The sequence below is a fragment of the Sinohyriopsis cumingii genome, chromosome 2, assembly GCF_028554795.1.
Source record: "Sinohyriopsis cumingii isolate HCF-2022 chromosome 2, ASM2855479v2, whole genome shotgun sequence".
NCBI lineage: Eukaryota > Metazoa > Mollusca > Bivalvia > Unionida > Unionidae > Sinohyriopsis > Sinohyriopsis cumingii.
The window spans coordinates 5,822,692-5,849,885 of NC_142962.1; the positions used below are offsets into that span (position 1 = coordinate 5,822,692).

Consider the following 27,194-nt stretch of genomic DNA (forward strand, 5'->3'; position numbering starts at 1 on the left):
GTTTTCGGAGCCTCAAGATGTGGACCGACGTTCAATCTTCCACCCTTGTGTCAACAATGATGTTCAGGACGGACATACCCATGTATGTCCGGTCCAAGTGGACTGTTGTCGATAGGACAGATACTAGTCTATGGATGAGAAGAGTTTACATAGAAAGACAAGGATGCCTCAAGAGGGTACTTGTGTATGGACCTGCAGTTAGAAGGAGTTTAAGAAGAAGAAGATGTGACAGATGCCGTCTATGTTAATATTAAGATAAAACCAAAGGCCCTTTTCAGGGCCACCCACATTTCTCGAAAAGAGACTGACTTTCCATTGCCCACCCTTTTTTTAAAACATTTTTTTAAAAAAATCCCATGTTTAATTCCCCTTGTCCCTAAAGTAGCTTTTTTTTTCTAACATGTTCAATTCCCCTTGTCCCTAGACAAACCCAAACTCTATTCCCATGTTCAATTCCCATTGTCCCTAGACAAGCCCAAACTCTATTCCCATGTTCAATTCCCCATGTCCCTAGACAGACCCAAACTCTATTCCCCATGTTCAATTCCCCTTGTCGCTAGACAGACCCAAACTCTATTCCCCATGTTAAATTCCCATTGTCGCTAATCTTACCCAGGGTTTTTTGCCCATGTTAAATTTCCATTGTCGCCAAAGTGACCCAGGGTGGTTAATGTTAAATTTCCATTGTCGCCAAAGTGACCCAGGGTGGTTTTTAATGCTAATTCCCATTGTCGCTAAAGTGACCCCATTCACTACTTACATTAACAATGTAAATTAAGTACTGGAAAATAATCGTACACTAAATCTAATTCTTCTAATCGCACGTAAACCATTTTATCATGATACGAACTTGATTTTCCACAATTTGATTTTTTCGGCTTTTGCGACAAAATATGTTCCAAAATGAAGATTGTGTTAAGAATTAGAAAACCTATCGGAATGCTTAATTTTTTTAATGTCATTTTGCCTATAAACTTTTTTATGTGCTATTGATGTTGCTCTGAAATATATCATTTTACCTATAAATTATTTTAATGTGATATTGATGATGTTCTGAAATATATTATTTTCGCCAGAGGTTAAGTACAACAGTATCTCAGGAAAAAATAGACATCTGTGAGGTGAGTCAAAATGGGCGAAGTGCAATAAGATATTTTCATACAAGGGGTCGTCTGATAAAAGCTCGCTGACTAAAGTACGAGGGAATATATCATTGTCATTTCTCGCCCTTACTTTGCTAAAATAACTAATGTTTCCAAAGTAATGAGAGACATCACTAAGAAACAGATTTCTCAAACGGAGAAACTAAATAGTCAAGTGTGTCAAAACTGGGATTGAGGAAGATGGATCACCCTGTTTTCTTACGGTACCTTAAATCACTTAGCTCTTCAAGAAAGTACATGGTTTTAGAGAACGATTAAAACTTCGTTGTTAACGTACACCTTAAAAAAAAGTACTGAAAGAGTTACAATGTTTATCGACACAAAATGAATGCCGTAAAGCTCCATGGGGAGCTTTAGTTATTTCTGGTAAAGGTAAAAACTTCTGAAATTTGTAGAGCCGTCTGTTGACATATAGTCCGAGTTTCCTCAGACCCTTGCCACCCCATTTTTGATATTTGGACGTTTATGTTGGGGTGTAGGGTCAGAGTCCATTGCCTATCGAAAAGTTGGAATTCGCCGAAATCTTTTGGTGTCGGCATAGGTAGCCGCTTACTGGCTGGCCTAGCAAATTTGAACAACCTTTCATCGAGATATAACTGAATGAAATCGATAGGAATATAATTTATTTTCTCAAATATCGCGAGCAGAGCATTCGTTATATATTTAATCCGCTGACAATCGAGACGAAACTACAGCGTTGCTGAAATTTGACCCGGATATTGCCATTAGCATTCTTAGTTCGTATGACTAAACAAATCACGGAACCTACATGTCAATGACATCAGAGGTCATATAGTCACGTGATATCAGCAATACATCATTGCTAGTGTTGCTGTAGGAAAACACATTGAACATATCAATGAAAGTCACGTAATATTTATTTAAAAAAAATGAAAGAACACAAACTTCTCAAAATATTTATTCTGAAAACAAGGACCGGATATCCATAAATGTTGTAGCAACTTTAAGAAAACTAGATTCATGAAGCAGATAGCACATGTCAATGCGGTAGTCACGTGACACCAACAAAAACGTCGCTCACTAATGGTATCACGGTACCAATTGTTTTTCCATATACCTCGATGCTAATGTTTTGTGAAATAAATATACTTTCTGTCCTACTTGGGCATGCATGTCACACACTGTCATATAGAACAATGCTAGATTGTCAATTTGACAATGACATAACCAGGTACTCCATTGCATTTAAGAGAGATAACTCTACTGGAACTAGACAGGGGTAAGAGTTATCTAGTCACAACAAGCACATTTTCAGCCATGTGTACCATATTTTAAAAAAATCATAAAAAATACAATATATGATCTAGATAGAAATTAACACAACCTCACATGTTGCCAAGAGGCTCAACTTTATTTAAAGCCAATCAGAAAGTACAACTCTTACATAATGCACCAATCACAGCTAGTGTTGTTCTTTAACTCTGAATAAAATGTTCCCTACACATTAAGCTCCGCCCACCTGGACTTGCGCAATTGGTACCGTTAGACCAAATGCTTAGCACTGGTTGAAAATGATTTTCTTCAACCTGTTGCGGTACCGAAAGGATCTGGTCGTTGTTCTCAGAATAAATTTATTTAGAATTAAGTGTGCATTATATTTATTTACAAACATTACGTGACTTCTATGTAATATTTTTAAATTCTATGTACAACAACGTTGGAAATTTGTTTATTGTCAATATCACGTGACTATCTGACCTCTGATGTCATTGACATTTAGGTTGCGAGATTTGTATATTCATGTGTTTCGGAATGCAAATGGCGATATACATGTCAAATTTCAGCAACGATGTACTTTCGTCTTGTCTGTCAGCGGAGTAAAGACACGACAAATGATATGCTCGCAATTTTTGAGAAAATAAATGATATTCATATCGATTTCATGCAGGTATATCTCGATGAAAAATCGTTAAAGTGTGCTAGGCCGGCTAGTAAGCGGCTACCTGCCGACACCAAATGTGTCGGCATATTTCAAACTTTTTGATAAGCAACGGACTCTGACCCTACACACTAACATAAATATCAGAAACGGGGTGGCAAGGGTCGGAGGAAACTCGGACTAGTTGTCATAATGTCATGCTATTCTCATGTATGTCATTATGACAGATGGCGAAACGAGTTGGACAACAAAGACGATGCTGATAAACCTTAGTATTTACATTGTTGCAAGACCAAATCTGTATGAAAACAGCAGTTGGGATGATAAAATTTAATAGAGCAAGTTTATAAACAGAATATACAAAACGTGTATTAACTGAAATAACGTTTGCGATAGGACAAAATGTAGAATTAATTCAGTAGTAGGCAAATTGCAAGACACAAAAACGCAGAAGGAAATTAGATTTTAGGACTTGCACACACCCATTTACAGCTTGCATCAATGAGGAATAGAAAATTGATGACTAGAATTATGAATGTAGCACTTGTAAGCAACCATTGACAATAACGCAGAAGGAAAGAAGCACTTACAAACTGACTCGTACAATTTTCATAAATGAAGAATACAATATACATGGCCAGAATTTCGAACGTACCACTTACAAGCAGCCATTTACAAAGCTTCATCAAGGAAGGTTAGAAACTACACGCATATAATTATGGCAGTAATCCCCTTATACTGCAGGTTACAATCGCGTAGGCTCACCACGGGTTTATGTATATTAACTAAAATCATGCATTTGCTTGTAAGGGAAGGCTGTAATTATGGGCTATTGTGTATTTGACTCCGGTAACTAAAATCGGAAAAGCTCATGATGGTACTTCTCATTAGGAGTTTAAACTGCAAGATGCATGCTCATAAGTCAAATTCAAGCCACACGCAAGGCAGTGTGGTTAACAAATCCCCGAAGGTTCTTTCAGGTTATGTACGAGATAATGCCAAGGACACAGTGGGTTGTAAATAAAGCAAGGTTCGAAAAAAACCCATCTCATACCCAATCAAATAGCATGTCTTAATAGTGTTGATAACCTTTTTATAACTGGTAATTTTCCACAAGCCTCTGTATGCTAGTCTTTATCATTTAATTATCAGCATGACAATATCACTCTGATTATATATCGACTTCTTCCCTTCCCAATCTTTACAAATTTTACTCGATTCTACCAAACTTCCTTTAGTCCAAACTCATGGCTATGAATTATATATCCTACCTAGAGCAGAGTGAGTCATGTGTGTATACGTCAGTGCAATGGATGCACATATGAGTGCATTCTTACATTCCAACCCACCACTTGATCTTTAAACTTTAACAGGTGCATAGACCAATGGACTGTATGCATTGTTGTTTTATATCTCGCATATATACTAATCACGTTTTAGTTCTCCACCCTGTAAAAGACACAACATACCTTAGGAAGCGTATGTTTGTTTTATCGTCTTTTCTGGAAAGAGACGTGTACAATTTTCCTTAGCATTTCTGAGAAAATCAAACGAAAGTAGATCCAGCATTTCTAAGAATAAGTGGCAATATAAGCTACCATTTTTAAAATGTTTAAAGATGAAATTGATTATAAAGACAAAATATAGCACTTACCTAATTAAATCTTGGGCACCTCGGTCGGATTTATGTGTTGTTTTTGGAAATTTCTGAGGAAATAATTAGCACGAGTTTAAGTCCGCAGCTATCGAGAAACGTCCTGGTGAAAGAAATCTACACTCGAAGAAAAGTTGTATGTCTTAACTGCGACATCTACACATTTGTGAAATCTACACTCCAAGGAAAGGTGTACATCTTCACTGCAACGTTGATATACGTTCATATGGTGGATAGTGACGCAAAGAAAACAATCTGGCTCCGACACGCGTCAAGCCCCTCAAATTTCGCCAAGTTGCATATCTTTGAATTTTGTTTTAAAAACTTCAGTGATAATCATGCCGGTTACGAGATTAACCGGAATAAATATATTTACAGGAAAGTATACCGGAATAAAAGTAATTACCGGAATAATTGTATAATATCAAAATGTCACATAGGACTAAGCAGGTTTCTCACCAGTTCAATGACAGTTATATTTCTGAAGAACTTATTTAACAATGCCTTTATGGAGACCACGTTTAAAAACATAAATCAATTTTTATGCAGAAGGACGATAGGGATAGGAATCTTTGACGTAAGAAACAAACATGTACTATGGGAAATGGTAAGGCAAACATCTAGCGAGTACGGTGTACGATTTCCTTCGAGGTAACTAAGGAACGGGATTTAATACGTACAGTTTTTTCTTACATTCTCATCGCTGCAGATATATTTGTGTGGTACATTTACTCAGAGAGTTGCAATAAATCAGGAAGCGAGGCCCGAAACAGGTTTCAGTGTCAAGCACTATTTCGCGAATATCGATTTGACAAAATCATCTATTACATGTATGTGGTCTCTGTACAAATATGTTCGCTAGGGTATGACAGTTCAACACCCGATGTGAAAAAAATAATTGTCAAGCGGCAGCATGGGAAATTGTCTGGCATTTCTTTAAAGGATGTTAGTAAGCCAAACTTTATATAGGCATACGAAGTGGAATGTCAATGTTGATTCTTAAATAGGTTGCGCGACAAAATAGAGATTTATGATACCTTATTTTATATAGTACATGTATGATTTACAGGTAAATTGTTTGCGACGATAAAAGTCCCTGTGATATCAGGTGCCAGGTATAATACTCAGCAAATTTAACCGTACTAAGCACCAGATTCTTCGGCAGAAAGTCGAACTGCAATTCCGCTTATGCTCTACGCTACACGAAGTTGATTCTTAAATATATTGCGCACAAAATATAGAACTGTGATACCTTATTTTATATAGTACATGTATGATTTACAGGTAAATTGTTTGCGACGGTAAACGTCCCTGTGATATCAGGTCCCAGGTATAATACTAAGCAAATTTAACCGTACTAAGCATCAGATTCTTCGGCTTATACTCTAGGGAATAGGTAAATAGAAACATGTGGGAGTGACACGTGGAAAATGGGGTGGGTGGGTGTGATCACCAACGAGCAGAGTAGGCTCTCTGTCGATTTCCCCCTCAAACAAGAAGGTGCAAAAATAGGAAAAGAAGTCTTAGCATTTCAATTTTTTTAACGTATCTTTTAAAAAACATTCAGTCATATCGCTAAAGCCGAATAAGTGTGTGTGTGTGTGTGTGTGTGTGTGTGATTTGGATTTTTAACGTAGCTTTAACAATTTTTCCGTCATATCGCTACGATGTCTTCAGTGGCGTCACTGGGGGGGGGGTGCGGGGGGTGCGGACCGCACCGGGTAACACCATCAGAGGGGGTGACACCCAAATGACTGTCTATAAAATTTTCGACTTTTGTGCAGAAAGTGTTCCATGGGGGTGACACCATGAGTTACTGTACATGACTGTCTATAAAAATTTAGAATTTTTGTATAGGAAGTGTGCCATGGGGGTGACACCATGAGTTACTGTACATGACTGTCTATAAAAATTTAGAATTTTTGTGCAGGAAGGAGGTCCATGGGGGTGACATCATGAGTTACCGCACTGGGTGACACCAACCCTAGTGACGCCACATCATGTCTTTATTGTGGCAGTTTATAGTGATGTCTAGCACTGGGGCATCATGCTGCAGACATGTAGCAGTATGACCCACCCAATCACATTATCCTGACGCCAGGTCAACCAGTCCTCGTAATAACCTCTTAATGCTGAGCACCAAGCGAGGCAGCTGCAAATACCATTTCTATAAGTCTTTGATATGACTCGAACGGGGCTCGAACCTGCGACCTCCTGCATCCTAGGCGGACGCTCTAACCACCCTCTTAGGCCACCGGAGCGGTGAACAAAAGTTTTATGTTTCGCAGTCAATGTTGGTGCTAATTTGATGATCATAAATACAAAAATCTGCATTGCATGCTACATAATTCCATTACGATCATTAATTAACTGAACTGGTGAGGCCCAGTAGAAAGCAAAAGTGTGACTCAGTGCTCGTGTGCAGTTCTAGTACTCAAAACATAAAGTATTATATACATTTTTGCAGCATTCAGTCACATGAAAATAAGCTTGCTGGTATGGAAACTGTTTTCGAGGTTGCCGTTTAATGTTATGCAATAACTGTAGTGAAGCAGAGTAAGAACGTTTAACTGCTTTAAAAACTTTTAATATCATTTGATTCTTATATGAATTATATGACATGAAGAGAGTTGAAAGTGACAATGTTGAATTTTTGTAGGTCCGCTTCTTTGTATATTCGCCAATTTCGGCCTTTCCAGACTGGACAGCGATAATTTCGCCGAAATACCAGAGTCAATGATGAACGCTGACTTATTATGATTCAATACACATAAATAAAATGCCAAGCTTTATCATGATTAATATGATTTCTGGTAAGTACAAAGGTGGAATTAAAATTCCGAGCATTGGCAATACGTGTTAAGGATATTAATCGAATTAACAAAATGTTTATGTTCTCCAAAGATTTCTGCCAGGTAACATTTTAGGTTTGTATCCGAGATTACTACTTAGCAAACGAAACTCTAATCTTTCTAACATTTGATTTCCACATGTCAGTACAATTACCTTGTTATTTAGAGCATTGGCGGCACTGGAGGTCGACTGGTTTGATATAGGAGCCCCTAGTCTGTACTGATATTGACAAGTTATAAACTCATGTAGAACAACACAACCCTACCTAATGAGGCCATTTCGAATTTCGTGTTTATGTCTTTATTTTGCCTTATCTTTGAATGCTGAGCTGTTGCGCTCTTTCTCGAGAAATTGCAAGACCATGAAAAGCGGTACAAATGGGGGTACCTGGGTTAGTTCTTGAGTACGTTGACAGCGGAGAAAGCTATGTGTCAATTTATAGTCGAAGCTGCAGAATTGTTTTTCTCTTTTCATAAGTTTTACGTAAATTAAAAAAAAATAGGTTGTGAAACTGAATCTTGAAAAGTTGTAATAAAGATGTAGATGTTATATTGTATACCCGACCTGTCATGAAATTGCCGTAATTATTACACTAAATGCATATGCACTATATTAAATGAGTAATTTAATGTAAAGACTGGTCGGCCTGGTGTCAGGATAATGTGACTGGGTGGGACATACAGCTACATGTATGTGGCATGATGCCCCAGTGCTGGTCATCACTATAAACTGCCACACTAAACATCCAAATCACACAGACTCTTATTAGGCTTCAATATGGCGGAACTCCATGAGTCAACATTCTCATATATATATATATAACGCCAAAATTACTTACAATGGCATGCATGAATAATGCAACTACTCGGAATGGGCTTCATTACTGTGAAATACCGTTCCATGCGTCAATAATAACAGTCCCTATACGCTTTTTCTACTTTCGTATCTTAAGCTTCTGTCACGAATGATAAAAAGTAACTAATCCAGTTTACAAAATTACAGAACAGAAAACAAAACAAAGAAAGACACATTATTTTTTGAAAATATCTTAAAACTTGCATTCCCAAAAGTAGCAGGATGTTTACAATCTGTTACAAGCCACATTATGCCTTCGAAAAAACGGCATAAGATCACATTAGAGTCGCCCACAATGTTTTAATGCTTCTAATACTATAAATTCATATTGTGCGAGACATTCATTTTTCCTATACATAGAATGAAAATCTCTAAAGATGTTTGCGTATCGAGAAAGATCACAAAAATGTGTAATTACATGTTGTTGAGAGCAATTTCACAAGAAAAGGCTTATTACTAGTTGTCGTACAAAGTTAAAGTTGTACTTTGACCAAAGCATCTTGAAACTCAGAATGGGTACAGAAGGTAGGGTTTTGTCAGTCCACGTCTGTTTCATCTAATCCTGTTAACATTATTTAGTTTTCTGTTTTTATTTCTTTTCAAGAGGGCATGTTTCCATTCATGTTTCCGTTTCCGTCCAATTGTAACATCAGTACTATTTTCCTTGTGGGTGTGCTATCATTTTCTTTAGCTTGTTATGCATTTTATCCCCATTTGGAACTTTTTCCCCATTTGGAATTTTTTCCCTATCTTCCCTTTTTTCTTTCAGGCTGTTTACTTTCCTGCCTTGTACCCTCGTCGTTTGTTTCTTGTGCCATGCAGCCCATACACCATGACTTAACTCTTAAGCCATTCATGTATAATATGGTGTTAAATATTTTGGTCTGTTCTTTCTCAATGGTGAAGATTTTGGCTCCGGTTTGGATTGATGGATATCCCCCATAAGTTGCCATTTGGTAGTATTTGATATCCACATTGAAGTTTGCTTTAAATATATCTACCGCGTATTATATTGGTAGCTCTACTGGGAGTCCAGTTATGTAGACATCTTCGTATTTTATATTATTCATTTTTCTATCCCAGGTGCGTCTATCGCACGAAGTTTTTTCATTTAATTTATATTGTTTCTTTCTTTATTGACTGTGATTCTTCCCTAGGGTGTATAATAAATAATTTATCTTCCTGAGTGAAGACTTGTATTTTGGTAATAATATATATTCCCTCTGTCACCAGGGTGGTTAGTACCTTGCATCATGTTGGTCTTTCTTATTTCGTTAGGGTTGATAGGTCAATCCCGGATATCTCCTTCTTTTGTCCATATATTCTCATGTATATATGTATCCAATATCCGGAGTGGTACTATGTGCTAAATATTCAAATTGAAACTTTCATATACCCCCTTCTGCTTTAGTCTACATATCGTCATTTATATATATGAATACATTCATGAATTCCGGGTAGTATTATATGTAATATATCACGTTCGTCTCTTTTGTACTATTGCGGAAGAGTTTCCTTTTTCAAGACAGCTTCACATTACCGTCCTTACCACGACCAGACATATTGATTTCTTTCTTTAACAAACCATAGAAACAGAAGTACAAAGAAGAGAATGTTGCCTAAATGCTGTATGTAGTTATCAAAGATTGAAATATCATGGCTCATGTTAGGTTATCGACAACGGCAATTTGCACACATTGTACTTATTTTATAAACAGCGGCAGTCAAGGAAGACAATTAGATTAAGAATAATAGTATTGTTACAAAAAAGTCATGTAAATAAGCACAGACTAAAAAAAACAGAGAATTAAATTTAAATTTCAATCTAAAGGTAATCATAAAACTGCAAAACATACAAGAACATCAGCACAGACGAAATAATGCAGAATACTATCTAAACAAAATTATACCTTAGATTACGGAATTTATGGTTTAGTGGAGACTAAACAAATCTGAAGGTAATACTCAATTTCAAAAAATAATGAGAAAAATTGCGGAGACGAAAAAGAAACTGTGAAAGGAATATTTATTTACAAATTGTAAATAAGACAATAAATAAATATTGTAATGTACACATTTCAAATCGTTTTTCGAAATTGTATAAAGGACATTAGTAGTTAAGTGGGATACTATACGTACAATGGGAATTAGCATTACAGACCCCCCCCCCGGTCAATATACGTACAATGGAAATTTAACATGGCGAAAAATCGTGGGTCAATATACGTACAAGGGAAATTAACATGGGAATAAATCGTGGGTCAATACACGTACAAGGGAAATTAACATGGGAATAAATCGTGGGTCAATATACGTACAAGGGGAATTTAACATGGGGAATAGAGTTTGGGCTTGTTTAGGGACAAGGGGATTTTTTTTATATTTTTTTTTAAATTTTTTTTAAAAAAAAGGGGTAGGCAATTGAAAAGCCATTCTCTTTTCGAGAAATATGGGGGCCCTGAAAAGGGCCTTTGGCTTTCCTCTATTTCCTCCATTTACTCATCCAGCGCCTAATTTTTCCCCAAATTCCTTTTTTCTTCTTCTTTTCATTGTCCGGTATCCAGTCCGGGTGACCCATGGCTCGGAACTTCTGTTGGATTTTTATCCAGTTATTGTTCAGTCTCTCATATTCTTCTTTTTTCTTTCTATTCTCTTGTTCTTTTCTATCTTTTGCCCACCTGTCCTTAATTTTCTGCACTTCTTCCTCTATTATCTTTTTCATCTTTTCTTCCGCTTTCTTTAGTTGTTCAATGCCCCTTTTCACGAACTTCCACTCTGACCATTTCTCTAGCTCTTCTAAATAGCATCTCACTGCTTTTACCTTGTCCATAGACTCTTTTATAGTCCCCACTCTTACATACTCTGGTTGAATCAATCCTCTCAATCTCTTAACTTCTTCCTCTATCATCTCCTCTATCATCTTCCTCGCTAATTGTAGTTCATTGACATAGTCGAGACTTTTTTTCAACCTCCATTCTCTTTCTATCCTTTCAATAGTGTACTCTCCATCCATCATCCAAAAGTAAACATTTCTTTCCGAAGAAGCAGACCTATCGCCAGAAAGTCTATCCTCAGAGGACATCGCATTCTTAGAAACTAAAAAAGATTGCCATAGCAAACAAAAAAACAGCCCTTTTCAGGGCTACCCCAATACTCTAGAAAAGATATAACCATCCATTTGCCAATGTACAGGTAGAGTAGTGTGAATATAAACACTAACTCTTTTTTAAAAAATGTGAGGGAATGTGTTTGTGTGTTTGTAAGTGCTCACGTACGTTGGTGTGGATAGTAGATTAAAATGATGTCTTTTTTTATGGTGTTAGAGGTGTAGATTTGGGGTTAGATTGGATTGCTTTGCGTATGTGGATAGTCTATCGAAGTGATTCATGAAAAAAAATTTTTACAATAGTAATGGGTAGCATACAAAAGTGAGTGAGTGTTTCTTTTAGGTCCGCGCGTTTTTGTTTTTGGTCATGACCTAGGTAAGATCAATTTTATGTTTTTTAGGGGATGTTTTCCTTCACGTCCGCGCTTTCAGTATAAATTGAAACTCTCTCGGCAGTCTAGCTACCCTTGTTGATTGATCAACACCAAAAATGAACACGAGACTGGCGAAACTGTTGAAACTTCATGTGCATCTGGAATATGCCAGGCGCCTGTTGAACGAACTGGCCGCGGAAGCCATTGTGGAAGAAGGAAGGATGAGAGAGGAGGAGGAAAGAAGAAATAAAGAAGAGGAGGAGAGAAAATACAAAGAAGAGGAGGAGGAGAGAAGAAACAAAGAAGAGGAGGAGGAAAAGGAGAGAAGAAGAAGAAGAAATTTCAGAATCCCAGAGAGCGAAAATTGGGATTCTGAAGCCACATATCCTGCCTCTGCTTTCTCCCCCCAAAAGGTAAAAAGTAACTGGGGGACAAGATGTGTATGCGGCGCCAGGCCTGGAAGGTTCCACAATTAACCAGGTGTCCATGAAGTTCCAAAAAAAAACCCAGCCCTTTTCAGGGCTACCCCAATACTCTAGAAAAGAAATAACGATCCATTTGCCAATGTGTGTAGGTAGAGTAGTGTGAATATAAACACTAACTCTTTTTTGAGAGTGTGAGTGTATGTATTTGTGTTTGTGTTTGTAACTGCTCATGTAAGTTTGTGTGAATGGCAGATTATGGGTTTCTTTATTATTTATTAGCATATGTGAAGAGTATAGTTTGGGTTTTATTATATGAAATGAGAAAGTATGGGGATGTTTTCCTTCACGTCCGCGCGTTGTTCGGTCATGATCTAGGTAAGATCAATTTTATGTTTTAGGGGATGTTTTTCTTCACGTCCGCGCTTTTCGTATAAGAACCCACAGTATCCGTCGTTCAAGCCATTCTACGGAATAACAGATACAAGATGGAAGTGTCTGTTCTTTCTCAATAATCGAAAACGTCTAAGTCTCGAACGGTTCTTCTTTTCTTGGCCTTTCTAGCTTGAAGTCTGGTGAAACGGTGTTTTCTGCGTCGTCTCTTTCTGCCTTGTCCTTGCTGAATGCCTGACTCGGTAGCGTGCAGGGCATTTATAGGTGTGTCTTGTCGGCCTAAAATGTCTTTGCCCGTTTGCAGCAAGACATTTTTGCCAGCCCTCATGAAGGCTTCTTTAGGGTTTTGTTTGTCGATGATGACATTTTGGAGAAATTCTTTTCCTTGCGTCAGTGCCGCATCTTTCAAGGCGTGCAATCCGCGTGTCACCATCGGTTTCAACACCGGGGCCACCGAACGAAAGGCCGATTTTAACATATCTCCTAAGCCGTGTCCTCGCTGTCGAGCAACCCCTCGGTACACTGGATACATGACTTACGAATCGTGAGAAAACCGTTTTCGAAAATGGAGTTTCACCGTGACTTTTCCTTTGGTGAATGGAATATTTTGTCCCAAATCTCCTTTTATAGTAATGTTGACCGTGTCCAAATACGACTTGCTGACCGGCAAATAGTGAGGATGGACAAATTCGCGGTGGACGTGGTAAGTGTTTCCACCTTCCTCGTCAGCGTTCGCGGCAGAATCTACTTTGAAAGGAATGACACGAAGTAACGGTACGGAGGTGTGTCCCACCACGTTGTATTCCACCACATCGGAATACACGAACATCAAATTCAGTCCTTGATTCAGTTCTACTGGGGTACGAAAGAACTTGCTAAAAGACTCGATGTCGGAAATCGTTGCTTGCTCATCTTTTTGTTCAACTTTCTTTATCATCTCCATGTCTCCGCCCAACATGTCAAACAATTCATGACAAAAAAGAAAGTCAGGGTTTTACCCCCCTCAGGAAATTTTATCAGGAAGCGACGAGCTGTTTTGTGGTATTCCAGGGTGGCACTTTTTCTGACACTCTCCAAAGCTCTCAGAAACACGCCATTAAACCTGGTGGCCATGGTGCTGACCAAATGTTGACCACTAAAATAATAGCCTGGGGGAATCAACAAATGGTAGGTCCACGTTCGAGTTTTGTCATTATAGGTTTTATTGTCATATTTGACTTTCTTATCCAACTCCTGTTGCAATTGCTCGTCATGAACTTCCACATCAAATTTATTTTGATTGGGAAGGACATTGAGGACTTGGGTCGGGTGAATCATTTCTACTAAAGCCACTTCCCAATGGGCTTCGTGATCTAAGGGGATGGCCTGAGGTAATTTGGCCGTGTAACAGCACAACGTGTTGTGGGGAAACACCTCCATGGAACTGTCACTGGGTAAGGTTAAGTAAAATTGGTTTTGGTGACTCATAATTCCAGAGTTCTGTGGCTGTCCGAGGGGTTACTGGACGTCAGAGGCGTGTCTCCGTCTAAAATGGGGTTCTGATTGTGGTTGGAGTGGTGACTGACACTGGCACTTGACACAAGGTTCCCGTTCGAGGAGAATTTCAGGGAGGGATTAGGAAGCAGGTAACCGATGCAACTGCTCAATAAAATGGTCCACAATTGTTTGTCTCCTTGTTGCAAACTCAAATTGACAATGGCTGCCCCGATGACACAATACACCACGAAGATTTGGCAGAAAAAGACGATTTGCGTTTTAGGCACACGTTCTCCACACCACACCCACAAGGTGCGTCTGCTGTGTGAAAGGGCATGATGGTCACTTCTTTTTATAGTCGATGACTTGCGAAGCGTCGATCCAAGAATCAAAACTGGGTGGATATCCTTTCCAACGTACTTTGACTTCTTTGACACGTCGTTTGCCCACTTTACGGGTTCTGCGTTCGAGAATGCTTTCGATGTCGTACACGTCGTCTTCTTTTTTGGTGACACGTTGTAACTCGGGCAAATAAAACGTTCCTTTGAGCACTTCTCCGTTCATGTCTTCCAATTTATAGACGGCAGGATGACGGCCATGCACTCGTCCAGTGACGCGAAACAATTCGGTCGTCCAGTTAGGTAAGTAACCTTTGTCGAAAGTGCGTTTGGTTTTACCAATGCGCACCCAATCTCCTATAGCCAACATTCCACTTTTCTTGGGGACAGCCCTCGTCGGGGACGTACCAAACAGGCGCTCAAACACCAACACTTCGTTGTCGGGAGTCACGTCTTGCGGGGCACGTCCGATGCTTCGATGGTAAGATTGGTTGTACGCTTGCACTAGGTGTGGTAAGATGTCGATGTACTTCAGAGTGTGGTGATGCGTAAAATATTTCCACATGCGTTCTTTCAAAGTGCGTTGAAAACGTTCCACGATGCTGGCTTTGGTTTCGGGATTCTCGGTGGTAAAAAAAATGAATGTCACGTTTCTTTAATTCTTTTTGGAAAGCTTGGTTCAGAAATTCGGTGCCTTTGTCCGTTTGCCATCGAAGAGGGTGACGACCGCTTTGTTTCAGCACTCGTTGCAGGGCTCGCACTAACTCGCTGATCGATTTGTAAGTCAAGGGCACGACCCAGGCAAATTTGGAAAAGACGTCGATGACACAAAACAAATATTTGTAGCCACGATTGTAGCTGGCCAAATGAGAAACATCGGCTAAATCGGCTTGCCATTGATGATCGATGCCTTCCACTCGGGTGCGACTTCTGGCAAACTTGCGTCGAATGGGTTTGTGTAAAGTGTAGGTAGCTTGTTCATGTAACCATCGTTGCACTTGAGGTAAACGGAGACTTTTCAGTCGCGTTTTGGCAGCACGATACAATTTTTGAACTCCTGCGTAACCTGCAGGATGGGAGGGATCGTAGTAAATGCTGGCTAAGACTTTTTCCATTTTTTGTGTTGGTTGGTGTGTTAATAAGACACCCACTCTTGAAGGATGCTACTGTTTTTCTCTTGGGGTATTTTCTTGGATTGCAATGCTTTGCGTGTGCGACCGACAATAGGTGTTGAAGAGGAGGATGTCTGAGCGGGGGATATCGGTTCTTGTTTCACTTCTGTCTTCACTTCTGTCTTCACTTTCTTTTTCTCTTGTGATGAAGAAGGGGTGGCCATCATCTTTTTAATCCATCCAATTCTGGAGGTAGGTGGTGTTGTTAACTTGCGTACTTTTTCTGGTGGAGTTTGAAACCCTTCCTCTTCTTCTCCTTTTTCTGTCTTGGTCACGGGTAGTGATGGTGCTGGTACTGGTACTGGTGATGGTGCTGGACTTTTCATGAAGGTCTTAAAATCTTTCAGAGTGGGTAGAGCTGTTTCGTCTAAAGCTTTTTGGTGAAAGAGTTGCAGTCGTTGCAAGAGTTGACCGTACTTTTGCGATTTCTCTGTTTCGGACAAATCTTGGCGATCCATCAAGGACTGCAATTCGTGTTGTAACTGGGACATTTCACTCAAATGGGGATTGGGAGGTAAATGCGGGGTGTATTGTTCTTGCCACCGATGGTATTCCATCCATCGTTTGTAAGGCACTAAAGCCAGTTTTCGTCCTTCCATGGGGTTGTCAGGGGTCGATTCTGAGATCTTGGGACCTCCGAGGGCCTTTTTATCTTGCTCCCACCAGTCCTCCCAACATGGTTCCCAAGACTCCTTTCAGTAAGGGGCCTAACAAGAGAGGTAAAATACCTCCACGTTGGACCAACATCTTCTTCTTTTGACGAATGGGAATTTTCTTTTGAACCATTTGGCGAAGAACGTGACGATGTTTGCTTAAGCATTGTTTCTGGTGTTTGGACAAAGGGATCGTGCCTTTCAAAACGTTCAAACAACATTCGCACACGGTATCGATGACCTCTTTGGAGGCCGATTGAATGAGTTTTTTTCGTAGGGGTGGAGAAGCTTTGGACAGGACAGATAACATGTCCCCATGTTTGGCTAAACGTGGTGGCAGTCCTTTCCTTTTCTTTCCTTGGGGTTTTCTGGAGGGTGACATCTTTGAGTCCTCAGGAGCACCAAAAAACACTGATACCCTACTTGGTCACACGCCTTTTTTATACTGGAACGCGTCGCCACTGATTGTCTTTACGTCGTATCAGTTTGAGGACAGGCATGACACGTCGTGCAGGGGTACGTAACGGACTAAATCGAGCCAGTTCTTGCTTGGACAAATCCAGTAAACTTTGTAACATGCCCGATCTTTCTTGGACTTTGATTTTGGGAGAAGGTACTTTGTGAGCAGCAGCCACTGCCACTAAATTGGAGGGTCCTGCCACTGGGGAAGTTCTTTTTGGAGTCATCACCGGAGAAGTTCTTGGTGTGATCAACGTCTCCAAGTACTCTTCAGTTCTTGGTGTCATCAACGGAGAAGTGGATGAACGTGAGGATGCCGGAGACGCAGTCACTGCCGTGGCAGATCGTGGTTTGCGAGTGTAAGGTTGCGTCCTGGCCGAAGTGCCTCTCTTGCGACTAGTTTTCTTCTGTGGACTTTTCTTTTTCTGGGGACTTTTTCTCTGTTTCTTTTTTCTGGGGGCTTCTTTTCTTTTTCCGGGGTGGTGTCTGATCAGAGGAGGGTCCTGCCACTGGTGAAGTTCTCCTTGGGGACCTGGTCTTTTTCTTTTTTTTCTTGGGGCTTCGTTGGACTTTTTTCTTGGGATAAATTTGGGGGCATTAGGATCCCATCTTAAGAGAGAGCGAATGATGACCCCTCCAAGAGTACCGCTCCCTCCACGTTTCAAAATGATTTGTTTTTTGGTTTGAGTGTCGATGCGGAGATCGGCCAGTTGGACCAAAGCGACTTTGTTTTGATGGAAAAAGCGTTTGGTTTGATGAGGAATTTGAATGATTCCTTGGAGTATTTGACGTGCCGTCACCGTGAACCATCGTAAGACTTCTTTGAGACTAGCTTCTAAGACACGAGCTCGTGTTTGTGGATTTTTTTCTCGACTGATGCCATACAAGGCACCAATCAATTTGACGGGAAGATGCGACTGAAGGGACGTCATGTTCACACTGTGTGAGACAGACGAAAAAAGGTCTGAGGTTTTTATAGATTTTTTTATGTGGAGTGAAATGAAGTCGAGGACGGAGACGTGTACAGGACAGGCCCTCCGTCTTGGCACCAGTGGTGAAACAAGTGGGTACGAAATCGCAAATCCTCGGGAGTCGTAGGTTTCAAATCGACGAGTAAATAGGCGTGTGGCGTTTGAGTGGCATCGTCGTACGCCTGAGTCAGCCAAGGCGTTCCTAACTGTTTGGCTAAGACTTGCACTTGCGATTTATCTCGAGGGCTTTTAAACAAGACCACGTAATGCGCATTGAGACTGATGGTGCAATGGGCTTTACTTTGTTGAAACAAATTTTGGGTGATGTAAACGACACTGGCATTACGGTGATGCCCTTTGCGCGTGAACCACAATTTAATTTCTTCTTTGTCTTCTCCTAACATGTCGTCGAAAATGACCAAATGGGTTTGACGGGAGTCAGAGACGATGCTGTCGTCTTCTTTAGGAATGCCTTCCACAAACACGATGGAATCGCCTTGACTTTCTCGCAAGAGGTTGTACGCCGATTGCCACTCTTTGTAACACCACACGATCCGTTGAGGTGGCCGATCGATCAAATGATGTTTATGTTCGATCAAACGTTTGACGAATTCGGATTTGCCTGAACCGCTAGGTCCAGCAATGAGCATGTTAAAGGGATGGCGAAGATACAAAGCCTCCCAACTGGCACGATCTAAGTGTTCGTCGATGACTTTGACAGTAGAGGAAGAGGGAGCAGAGACAGCAGTGGTAGCCATTGTGTGAGAAATGTCACTTGTGACACGAAAACAAACAAGACAAGAGGTTATATACTTTTTCAGAACACGTTTATTGAATGTTTTTTTTTTCAAACATGAAAACAAAAGACAAAAATACATAAAAGCCAAAGGCTTAAGTACAAGAATAAAAGGCACATGATAACCATTAACGTGGAATAAAAACAAGTGTCTGTACAACAACAACATGTTTTGGGTAATGTTCTAACCAGTTCTATAGTAGGGGGTAAGGTCACACAAGTGTCCTCCCGAAAGATTCTTTCAGGCCTGTCCACAACAGTCCCGTCCTGGGTGACGGGTTCTTCTGGCACCGTCACTAACACGGGTTGAAAAGTAACTTTTTTCCTTGAACAACTCTCGTGCATACTGGGCCACTTCTTGGGTCCAAGCCTCAAAACCCCATTCTTTCCAGGCACGGACATCTGTCCAATGGGGATGTAAGTCACAAGCTACACACACATCGTCATACACGTCTTGGGTAGCTAAAAGTTGACGAATCTTTTTTTCCTGTTGTGGTCGAGAAGTATCCAGATGAAAACGCAAGGCTTTGAGCAAAAGGAGTTTTTCGTGACCATTTAAGGCCATTGAGGTGGTAAGTACTGATCGTAAAGAGTCCACAAAGAATCGGCTGGTAAACGAAATCCCAGAAAACAAGTCACTAAGACACACACCACTTGTCGTCCCAGATTGAATGGATACAGTTCTTGTAATAATCGATGGTAATGATCCATGGTTTGAATATGGTCATTGAGTTCCTTCCACGGAATCTGTTCAATAATATGTGACATAATCCGTGGCATGGCAACTTGATTTTATAGTGTCTTTGGTTCGGAAGCAATAAAGGTAATTTCTAACCAAACATGTTCGTTCTCCAGTAGGGAATTTAAATGTTACATACTATAACTGAAACGTCAGAGTTTGTCTAGATGTTTCGTCTTTTTCTAAGCATATTCCATGTAACAAATGTTGGTAATCCTTTAACTCGTCTTCCTCAATACGTTGCAGTAAGTGAATCTCGAAGTAACCAAAATTACGAACGTCTAGTCCATCTTCATCCCCAAACTGAAAGTGTTCAACAAGGTCTGACCACTGAAAAAATTTCTGACGAATCAGTCCTCTTATACCATTCAGGTACCAGTGGTTAAAGATCTGGTGACGTAACGGATGCAATTGTTCTTTACGTTTCACTTGTATTTTCACCAGTTCTCGGTAAATCCTTTCTCTCAACTCCTCAGGCAAGCCCAAAATGTTCTCTTGTAAAGTATCCATAAGCATATACACTGTTTTTGGAATCTTTGGGTGGTGGCCATTAGCCAAGTTTAACTTTGTGCCTAATGTAATATCCACTCATAATCAGTCTTCTTGTACTTTGGAACAGAGCATAATTTTAAAACGGATGAATAACTTTGAGTTTGCGTTTCACTTGTATTTTGATCAGTTCTCGGTAAATGCGTTCTCTCAACTCCACAGGCAAAGCACGAATGTTCTCTAGCAAAGTATCCATGAATAGGTCATGCTAAGTCCTCTTTGGTCTGACACAAGAAATGTATTGTTTGCACAAACATGGTTTTACTTCAGTGTCGAATCTAAATCGTTTAGTTACTAATTTGCACATTACAATTCGTTCAGAAGTTTCCTCTTTCACTAAGTTGACATTGTGTTCAAGATGTTGGTAATTCGTTAACTCTTCCTCTGGAATTCGATGCAGTATGTTTACAATGATGTAGATAGAATCGTCCATAACAAACCATTCCTTTTTAAAACTAGAGGATCGTTCATCAATGTCTGTCCGATGGAACACTTTCAATTGAATCAATCCTTGTATAGCCTTCAGGTACCAGTGGTTCAAACACCGGTGACGTAACGGATGAAATTGTTCTTTACGTTTCACTTGTATTTTGACCAGCTCTCGGTAAATGCGTTCTCTCAACTCCACAGGCAAAGCACGAATGTTCTCTTGTAAAGTATCCATGAACAGATTATGGTAAGTTACTTCAATGTCTCGGTCCCACTAAGGGTAAGTAATTACAATTCGGTGACCATCGAGCATGTTCAACGTAGGCCGAATCTTGCGGTTCCCAGTGGTGAAGTGACACACCGCAACTGAAGTACTTGACTTTATCTCCTTCGCCCAAGTAGAAAAATCCGGCTCTGGCTAATTCTTCGGGGGTCGGTCCTCCCAGATACTTTGGCCATTTTCCTTTGAACGGTTGAAGACGATTTTCAAAGTCGCAGTATTCCGACAAACGCACAGGGAACGAATATTCGTCTTTCACAGGTTCGTTTCGATGAGGGTTGAGTGACATGGGTAGGAGTTTGCTCAGGGCTGGATGACATCCGTAGGGGGGTAGACGTGAAGGTGAACATTCCCCTTTGAAACGAAACTCAGTAAAATGTCCAAGAGGACGAGCGGCATCACTTTCGCATCCCTCAGGTTTGACACGCACAGCATCCCTTTCCATGATAGGGGTAGTGACACTAAAGTTCCCATGATACTTTACGGCATCGCTAAGGTCACAGCGTACAGCATCGTACCCATCGCAAGGCTCACAATCGCATTCCACTTCCGAAGCCTCACACTTGAATTGTGCCTTTCTAAACAACTTGTTCTGTGTTTCTCTGAAAGTATTCATCTTGTTCGCTCGGTCTTGGTAGTCACAATGAACTATCGATCTTGCCTAGGGTTCCTTTTTATATACAGACCAATACCGACGTGACCGTACGGCAACGTAAAGTGATTGGGAAGTCTCACTCGCTTCTGGTACACGATTTGATAGACTTTTTCCAAGGGCCGACTGACACTGTGGTGAGTGGGTAAACGTACAATCTTGTTCGGTTGGTAAGTGGTCACTTTAAAGTGTCCATCCTCTCCCGATTGCAAGGCTTCTTTCAATACCCCAAAGTTGACCACTCGACTGGTACGATGATTCAGAGTCAGTCCATTCACTTTGCACGTCGTTTGCACTTCTCCTTGTTTGTCACGGTATTCGTAGCCGTATTTTTTGGGACCGCCACTGACGAAACTTAGAATCTTGTCGTCGGGATGCTCGTCTGTCCAGGCTCCTAAACGGTCTCCTTCGATTTCAGGGTGATGTTGACTCGGGTGATGGATGTAAATGCAACTGTCCGTGTCAAAGTACAGGACGCGTTCCCCTAACAGTTCTAAAGCTTCGTACAATTTTAAGCGAGCATGGGCTGTCACGTAAGCCGCAATGATGACATTTCCAAAAGGGTCGTCTTGTACAAAGTCCAGATCTTCTTCGTAATTGACCAAGATCAAATCCTCTCGAACGACGTCCACGTGTTTCATGTATTTGGTTTTGTCGTGAATCATCTGGAAGTAGCGGGAAGGTTCTGTCAAATATTCCGTCTTGGGTAAACACGGTCGCTGTGCCATTTTACCCCACAAGCAATTTAACATCACCTTGGCAAACGATCGCCTGCCTTCGCTTTTTTCGATGTGGTCTAAAGTGATGCCTTCTTGTTCATAGTATTTCTCTTTGAATTGTATTTGGTCTTCGGGAGTGTGACACCAGGAAGGATAGCCGCTGGCTTCTTGTTTCAGTTTCAAAAAGGCATCCACGTAGTCGGCGAAAATGCCTTTCTGACTGGGATCACCCTTGTGGTATTGTTGTGTCTTGGGAAAGTGGCAAATTTCGTACACTTCTAACAGTTGGTATCCCATGTCCAGAGCTTTGAACAATTCTACGCTGACCCAGGTTCCCGTCAAGGCACGTTCTTCCTGGGTGTGCTGACAAGGTTGGTCTTGGTTGCACGTTTCGGCACAAGTACGGCACAAGGGAAACATCAGTTTGCCTTGACAATGGTGAGGTAAGACGGGATGGTATAGGTTCGTGGGAGGCAAAACATTACACTTGATCAAGCCTTCGTATTGTTGAATGTTTTTCAGGTCGATGTGTTCCGTCAGCAATTGCGGGTGCCCTACAGGAAAGCGACAATATTTGCGCACGTAGGGATACAGCGAACACACGTCCAAGTATTTGATTTCTTCTCCTTTCTCTTCGTCGGCTTGGTACAGCAAACAGGTGGCATTGGTCCTTCCTCCGTACAAACTATCCCTCGGGTTCAGCGGGTCCATGAACTGGTAACTTTCCACGAGACGTTTAAACTCGGGATCGGTTTTCATTCGGTGATCGTACTCGTGTTCCCACATTTCCACCACTTGGTATCCTTACTGTTCTAACTTGAGGCGCCGCTGACAAGTGTCCTGGTACAAGTCTTCCATGGTTCGTTGTAAAAACTGGTTTTAGTGCTACGGTCAGGGTAACAAACGGGACATCCGTGAAATAAGCAACCGTTAAACTCGTACACGATCTTGGGGTTTTCTAAGTCCCAGCCATCGACCGAATACGTTCCGATGGTCTTTTCGCCCCTTCCGTTGCGGCCATGATGAATCCACTTGTCTTCCTTGTCGCACAAGTAATGTAACCAACGTAGGGCTTTCACCGAGTATTGACGTTTGACAAAGTGGGTCGTTTGAGGGCTGATGACAGCCACGGTGTTTTCAGGCATGAATCGTTGTCGATACACTAAGGAACACGCTTTGGCAATGGTGCAAGCTTCTTTCAAAGGATCGACCCCTCCGTGTTCCATGAACAGTTCTCGAAATTTTCCACAGCAACGCCGTAAAATGTCCACGTCGGAACGACAATACTTTAGCATTTCTTCCTGAAAGTCGAAAGGGTCCGAGGCGTGAGCCTGGTACCAAGCGTAGAAAGCTTCTCGTTGTTCGGTACGCATGTTGTCGGGGTCGTAATAGTGAGCCTCAGGCAAATGGGGTAGAACGACGTGTTGATTGGCTTCCGTATTGAAAAAGTGTGGAAAATACCCTTTAGCCATTTCTGTCATTCCAAACGTTTTAGGCATTCGGTTCAAAGGCATGGCCAAATAGCTTATCGAATCTTTAAACTGCACTTGTCCCACTTGCATGAAAATGATTTTGGCTCCGTTCAAAGTCACTTTAGGACGCTCGGTGCCTTGTTCCGTATAGTACCTCAAAAGAAACTGTCCATCGTATCCGGAGAAATTGTGAGCCATCACCGTGGCATGACGATGACAATCTCGGTAACGTTCGATGTCCTCTTGGCTCCACGTCTTGTCGATGGGGTCTAAGACCCATCGAGCGAAATCGGCTAACGTGTTCGGTCCCCGAAAGATTCTTTCACGCCCTCCAGGAATCTTGCTGCAGTGAGGGCAATGACTGAAGATAGGTTCTTGAATGCACTTCTCGCACGCTCGATGAGCCACGCAGAAATTAGGGATGTGAATGCCGGTTTCTTGCATGCATTCGAAATCGAAAAAGATGAAATTGCCTTTCTTCTTGTGACCGTCCTCTTTCTCTGGTGGGGGTTGGTATTTTTGCACGTAGCATTGGTGTTCCAAGTCCACGATGCAGTAACAAATGTGACATTTTTTGTTTCCTCGACATACGTGTGCCTTGGCATTATTGGTACATAAGCCTTGTCCACAGGTAGGGCACAATCTCAGGAGTTGACAAGCACATTTCTGCTGTGAACCTTGCGTCTTCAAATGTTGTTGGTAACAGGTAGGGCTGACAAACGTGCGCAGACAAGTTGAACAAGGCACTGGTTCTTCGCTCAGACAGGGTGGAGAGGCCAAACATCCTGGACATTTCATTCCACAATGCTTGTGTTGCTCTCGATTGTTATAACCTTAATCACATTTCTCACAATAATAACCGTATCCCAGGAATCCGGTGATGGTGGTAATGGTATCGAAATGGTCATCGTGATAATAAACATGAATGTATTTTCCGTCCTTAAAATCTTGGCATCGAAACAACAGAGGCCCGCGCATTTCTTGAGGGTGCACTTTCAAGGTGTAGCGTTGAGCTAGGACATCTTACAATTTTTGCATCTCAGGAATGCCACAGGGTGTGTCTTTGGACAGGCCAGCTTGTTGCAACAGGAGTTCTGCTTCGTTTCGTTGTTTGGCTCGATAGGAACGTTGAATAGTGTTCCAGGTTCTTTTCCATTCTACCGTGTCGTTCTTGTTGGCATAGGTTCGTCCTACAACGATGGCACGGGCTAAACACATCTGGTCATGAGGATTGTGAATTTGGACAAGGCTACGCTTAATGCTGCGAAGCTCGTTCACCAATAACATCTTTTTGCGTCCGATTCCCTTGAGGAGGAGAGACGTGGGTCATGTCCAGTGTGGCTTTTCCATCGGTGATGTCAAACTGGTCATTAGATTGTTGCACGTGTTGAATCGTGTCCATGACTTTGGAAGCGGTCAATTTTGCAGGGGTGCTAAACTCGATCCAAACAGGGGATTTCAAACCGTCGTGTTGTATGGAAAGTCTCAAGCGATCGTCTTCTTTGGGTTGACATTGTCGCTTGAGTGCAGTGAGCAGAGAATCCCACACCCCAGTGATAAACACTTCTGCTTTCTCTAACGGCACTTCAGCCTTGAAATCTTTAAACTTCACCGTGTATTTGTAAGCCGTGGTTCTAAATTTTCTAGAGGAGCGCTTTTCCGTCTCTCGAATGGAATAGTATTTTTCAGGGTTGACTAAGGGTGGTGAACTTGGTTTAGAGGTTTCAAATTCTGGTTCACTCATGTCCTCTTCAAAATCACTGGCATGAATTTGTGCCAAGATTTCAGCCCTGGTACGAGGCGATAGATCATGTTTCTGCCTCTTACTTTCTTCTTCTTTCTTCTCGAATGAATAGGATCGTTTCATCTTGAGTGCAAAACGTCAAATGACTCAAGTTTAAACACCATAGACTAATTTATAGTCATGGCAGACCAGCGTATATAAAAGGGTGTGTGTCTTGTCCTTTCACTATTCATTTCACTCTCAAGCCGAGCACAACGATGGAAGAGACTAACCAAATCGAACGTTTCGTCAGAGCTTTGCGAGGGGTCATTAGAAAATTCTCTTCAGACCAGCCCACGGACTACTCTCCTTCCTTTCGAGATAAAAGTCAAGATACTTGCTATATCTGTCAGAAGAAAGGGCATTGGTCTTCAGAGTGTCCAGACCGTCAAAAAAGAAAAAAAACAGGGGCTAAAAAAGACAAAAGTCAAGATACCTGTTATTATTGTAAAGAAAAAATACATTGGTCTCCAGATTGCCCCAAAAAGAAACAAGAGGAGTCAGAAGAAAAGAGGAATTCTTCAGAAGAAGAGAGGGATTCTTCAGAGGAAGAGAGGGATTCTTCAGAGGAAGAGAGAGATTCTTCAGAGGAAGAAGAGGAAGAAAGAAGACAATTCTATTTACAAGAGGCAAAGAAACAGGAGAAGAAAAGAAGAAGGGAAGAAAATGAGGAGAAAGAAAAGGAAAAGACGGTGAAGAAATTTAAAAAACAGAGAGACTAAAAAGGAGAAAGAAGAAGTCAATGAACTTTTAATTAAAGTGTTCTGTTGTGAATTGTGAATTGTGAATTGGATTGTAAAAATGGAGAAAATAATAAATTAATGATACAAGGTAAGTGTCTTTGAGTTTTGATTTTAAAATAAGAAGCTACACTCACGCACTCATACAAAGACACGTACTATAAGGGTAAAATGGGTGGGGTTTTTTTGAGTGATTGTCAAATTGAAATTGTATTTCTTTCCGAGAAATGTGGGTGGCCCTGAAAAGGGCCTTTTTTGGTGTAGGGGTGAGTTTAAGCAATCAACTTTAACTGCCTTAAGCCTTTGCCACGGCCAAGGCCTACTTCTGGACTGCGTAATGTTGATGATGATGATTGGGTTGAAATCACTAAGGATGGTACGGTAGGCTTAGTCACAGGGTTAACGTGTTTAGCTCGGGGAGGTCGTATTCTCTTCGGTCGTAGTAAAGAAGTCTGATACATTTGTTTCAGACTTCTTACTCCGCTAAAATGTCCAACAGTACCGTGACCGTTTGATTTTCACCCTCTTGTTTCTTTGCTGCTACTTCTTCTTGCTGTTGTTGCTGTTGTTTTTTTCTTACCTCTTCTTCTTGCTGCTGTTGCTGTAGGAGAAAAGCTTGTTCCGCTTCCTTTTGTCGTTGTATAAATTTCAGCAATTCTTCTTTCTGTCTCTGTCTAAAATTCTCCACTTGCGATAATGAAGAAGGTAACGAAGGTTCCGGAACAAATTCTTGCGAGGAGAGAAAATCCACAAAATCCCAATTCACCTCTTCTGAAAGTAAGTCCGGGTTCCCTTGGGCAGTCTCCCCTGCTGATGCACCCCAATGGATCGTTTTCTGAGTTCCCGTCATGTTGAATCACTGTCGCATAGATTGACTGCACACAAGCGCTAGCGAATCTATATAGACCACGTGACGTCACAGACTGCTCTCTTCTGATTGAATGCGGGCTGACTGAATTTTGTAACGCGTGTTCGGATTGGTGAATGAACTCAATCCGTTTCAATCCTTCCTCTACCTATAAATAAGCGCAGTTCACTGCATTGATTCACCTGTTCTCGTCGCTTCAAGATGTGGACCGATGTGCAATCTTCTACGCTTGTGTCTTCCATGATGTTCAGAACGGACATGCTCATGTATGTCCGATCCAAGTGGACCGTTGTCCACAGGACAAACACCAGTCTGTGGATACGTAGGATCTACGTAGAAAGACAAGGATGCCTCAAAAGAGTGCTGATTTACGGACCA

The 27,194-nt window shown here is 41.2% G+C and overlaps 1 protein-coding gene across 2 annotated transcripts in view; it reads right to left on the reverse strand.

Annotated features, from left to right (window-relative positions):
* Positions 1-5,033, reverse strand: part of LOC149804280 (interferon-induced protein 44-like) — a 60,345-nt gene extending 55,312 nt beyond the window's left edge. Inside the window, exon 1 of one of the 2 annotated variants that reach the window (XM_089938333.1) lies at positions 4,718-5,033. The gene's annotated coding sequence lies outside the window, so the exon portion shown is untranslated. The remainder of the gene's footprint in view (positions 1-4,717) is intronic. The other variant, XM_089938341.1, reaches the window with a different exon arrangement.
* Positions 5,034-27,194: the final 22,161 nt, after the last annotated feature.